We start from the raw sequence: 3,901 nt of genomic DNA, 5'->3' as shown, positions 1-3,901 counted from the left end.
GATTTCAGAGAGGAAGGGAGAGGGAGAGAGAGATAGAAACATCAGTGATGAGAGAGAATCATGGATCAGCTGCCTCCTGCACGCCCCATACTGGGGATCGAGCCCGCACCCCCAGCATGTGCCCAGACCAGGAATCGAACCGTGACCTCCTGGTTCATAGGTCAAACCTCAACCACTGAGCCACGCCTAAGGGCTCAGGGGGAGGGGGCTCTGCTAAACGGGAGCCAGCTACCAGCCAGTCCCATGGAGCTCAGCGAAGAAACAGCGTCTTCATCTGACCGCAGGGACCCTGGAGTGAGACACGGGTTTCAGAGACTGCTTTGGTTTTGTGTGGCTTCGTGGCTGGCTTGCGCACTTTAGATGTCACCACACATACAAGGCAGCAGCACTGTCTCCAGGGGCGATTGTGAGTGAAAGATGAGAAGATGTAAATAGAGTGCTGGACACACGGAGGCAGGTGCGGACGGGGTATCAGATTCCATCGTAACTGGGCCCTGGGGGCCCTTTCGTTAGATCTGTGCCCCGGGCACAGGCCAGGAACGGAGCCCTGAGAGTTGCCACTGCCCGGATGTGGTCCCCAGGGAAGGGACAGCACAGCAACACCTCGCACAAGCACAGAAGACAAGCAACTCACATATGCCTGCAAGGAATAAGTCTGGGAAGGTCCATTTTGCCCACAGAAGGCATTGGGTCATCCTGCTGGCCATGTGGCTAGAAATTGGCTTCAGATTCAGGGACCACCCAGTGCCTCCCTTCCTGTGGCTGCTCTGACAAAGGACCACAAACTCGGTGGCTTAAAACAACAGACGCGTATTCTCTCACAGTCCTGGAGGCCGGAAAACAGAGGTCCCAGTGTAGGCAAGGGCCGCCCCTTCTGGAGGCTCAGGAGGGTCCCTCCTGCCTCCCCTGGCCGCCAGAGCCTGTCAGGCTTCCTGGGCTGTGGCCCGTCACTTTAACCCCTGCCTCACTGTCACACTTCTCCTCCTCCTCTTCCTCCTCCTCCTCCTCCTCTTCCTCCTCCTCCTCCTCCTCAGAATGGTTCTCCCTTCCTTCTGTCTTGCAAGGGTACGTGTGATTACTTTTAGGGGGGACTAGGAGAGATACACTCCTCCCCCCAAGATCCTCAACTTAGTCCCGACTTTTGCCATGTGAAGCGACATATATATATAAGATTTGATATATAAGATTTCAGGGGTTAGGACATGGCACATTTTGGGGCCCACCAGTCAGCCCGCTATATCCATTTGCTCAGTTACTGAGCCAGTTCAGTCCTCAGGCCTCACCTTGTCCTGCAAAGGTGTATGATCTGTGGCTGAAAATTATGCTAGATGTTCACTTGATAAATTCAACATTGAAGACTAGAAAACAAGTAACCCATGGCTTTATTTCTCACTTCCCCTGTCTGCTTCTCGCCTCCCTCTCTCTCTGCTTCTCTTTTCCTCTCTTCTGCTTTCACTCCCATGTGTGTGCCCAGACAGACCGGCGTACCCTCCAGCAGTGAAATATAGCCTATAGTGAACACATGGGGCAAACACAAAAGGATTAAACGAATGTTAAAATCTTAGGATGGCATTTGCTGTCCTCCTGAAAAAACATCATTTCATATCAAAACAAGAGCTTAAGTATAATTTTTTAAAAGTCTCTTTAAGGAAATATATCAGTTGCAGGCTTATCACTAGATGTCAATAAGGAGAATCGACAGTCTGATTAATGGCCCCTGCCTTGCCCGCTTCCTACTACTTGTTTCATATAACATGTCGATCCGTGTGGATTATTAAAACAATTAATGTTGAATCCATTATTCCGGGGCCCTCCTAAACAAACAGGAATGAGAATATGAAGCAAGCACCTTCCCTCTGAAGATTCCTACCAGGAAAGAGCATTTCCGCCATGCCATGTGGGTGAACCAATTTTGTGCAAGAGTTCTACGTGAAAAGTTGTTCTCATAAATCACTTTTTGTTTTGTCAAGTATGAGGAAAGAGGAAACTCTGTCTGAAAATGAAACGGGAAAACTTCCGTTCTTCCTTAAGGCTCACAGGCATAGTCTGCACACGTCTCGGGGATTTCATTGCTCCTTCCTCATGTTCTTGACAACCTTGGAGGGAGGAGCTCCCAGTGACGACTGGTGTGTGCTGCGCCCTCACTGTACACCGAGGTCTCTTCTAAAGGCTGTATAGGTAGTAAGTCAGCTAGTCCTCACCATGGCCCTCAGAGGCAGGTCCAAACATCACCGCCACTGTTCATAGAGAAACTGAGGCAGAGCCTGTGAGAAACTTGCCCAGAGACACACAGCTGGTGGGTGGGAGAGCCTTGCATGGAATGCAGGCATCCAGGCGCCACGGCCCTTCACTTAGGATGGCTTTCACTGACCGAGTGTTACCCAACTGGACAGCCAGGGAACCACCTCACCTTAGCCCCAGGCAGGAACTAAGTAATAGTTAGCCAGTACCTGCCAAGGGTGGACAGACAGCTTATCTCATTGAAAACTCTGCTAATAGATCCAGTAACAGGCCCAGACGCGCAAGTCATGTACAGATTTAGTCAGAACTTCAGAAAGACAAAACCCAACTTAAAGGGGCTTAGGGGCAAGGGGGCAGGTATGTGGACTCAGTCACCAGGAAGAACCAGAATAGCGTGGCTCTGGAAACTGGAACCAGTCAGGAGACATATCACACATCTCTTTCCTCAAGTCCCTCCTACCCATTCCCCTCCCCCACACCTTGACAAGGGGCAGGAGGAGGAGACAGCCAGGGCAGTTGCTGGTACCTTGCATTCCAACCTGGTGCCCTCCCCACCCCCACTCCCAGGAAAAACAAGTTTCCTCCCCACAGCCAAATGCAGCCCCCAAGAGAAGGCCCCTGGGTGGCCTGGTAAGATTCCAGTCCAAAGTTGATTGTTCCCACAGCACATTACCTGAAATGATCTATGTGTGTGGGAATTTATTTTGCCCCCACCAGGATGTCACCTCCGTGAAGACAGGGACCTTGATCATCTCACTCCCTGCTGGCTATCCCTAAGGCCTGCGGACATTTCTGTGCCAGGATGGGGGCGCAGAGGGAGGAGTAGGTGAAACCAAAGCAGAATCAGATTGTCCCCACCATGACGCCCTTCCTTCAGGCTGTGTCATCTCTGCCCTGGTCTGTTGAGACATCAGGGTTACAGCCACAGGCAACGTTGCATCAGGAAAGCACTGACAGGTGTCCAGCAAAACCAGATTCCATTCCTGGTCCTCGCCTTGCATCTGTGTGACCTGAGCTGGAGTGTCTTTAGGTCTGCAAGGCCATTGCTCACCTGACAAAATAGCCCAGGAGGCTCAATGTTGTGTTCCAGTTTAGAAGGCAGGTGGTGTGAGCTCTTCCTCATTACCTCCCAGCATTACCTTCCAAGGACTCCTCCAAACTCAGCCAATCAGACCCGATGCCCACATTCTCGGAAGCCCTGTCTTGCTCCTTCCTCTGCTTTTACCGTCTTTAACCCTCCCTGTCCACGTATCTGGAATCACCCAGAATGAATAGCCCACTTCCGGTCTGTATCTTCGACAAAGCATTTTCTGATTCCCCAAAACTTGACATAATCTTAATTTCTCTCAAATCTGCACAGGACTTTATCTGCTCATCTCTAGAAACATAAAAGTGAAATGATCTGCTGTTCATTTCACAAGAAGCCCAGGGTAGGAAGCTAAGTTGATGAAGAACTATCAGCAGCCCATGGTCATCATAGACATTCTGATCACACTAAGTTAGAACAGGAGGGGTTCACAGGAGGGAGAGTTTTCTGCAGGCCTTTCCCACCAATTTACTAATCGAAGGTCAAGTCTTGATGATCTGCATTTGGGTTTGTCTCAGGTAGGGGGAAGGCAGGAGGCACCAGGCATTCCCGTGGGCTAACTGCTGTGGAACT

The 3,901-nt window shown here is 50.8% G+C and overlaps 1 protein-coding gene across 1 annotated transcript in view; it reads left to right on the top strand.

The window, feature by feature from the left end:
• CLNK (cytokine dependent hematopoietic cell linker) overlaps positions 1–3,901 on the top strand; it is a 108,095-nt gene that overhangs the window by 103,199 nt on the left and 995 nt on the right. The gene's annotated exons all lie outside the window — the stretch shown is intronic.

Source organism: Myotis davidii, unplaced genomic scaffold (assembly GCF_000327345.1).
Source record: "Myotis davidii unplaced genomic scaffold, ASM32734v1 scaffold204, whole genome shotgun sequence".
NCBI classification, from domain to species: Eukaryota; Metazoa; Chordata; class Mammalia; order Chiroptera; family Vespertilionidae; genus Myotis; species Myotis davidii.
Note: the sequence above shows the minus strand (reverse complement) of the source record. Positions and strands in the feature narration are given on the sequence as shown.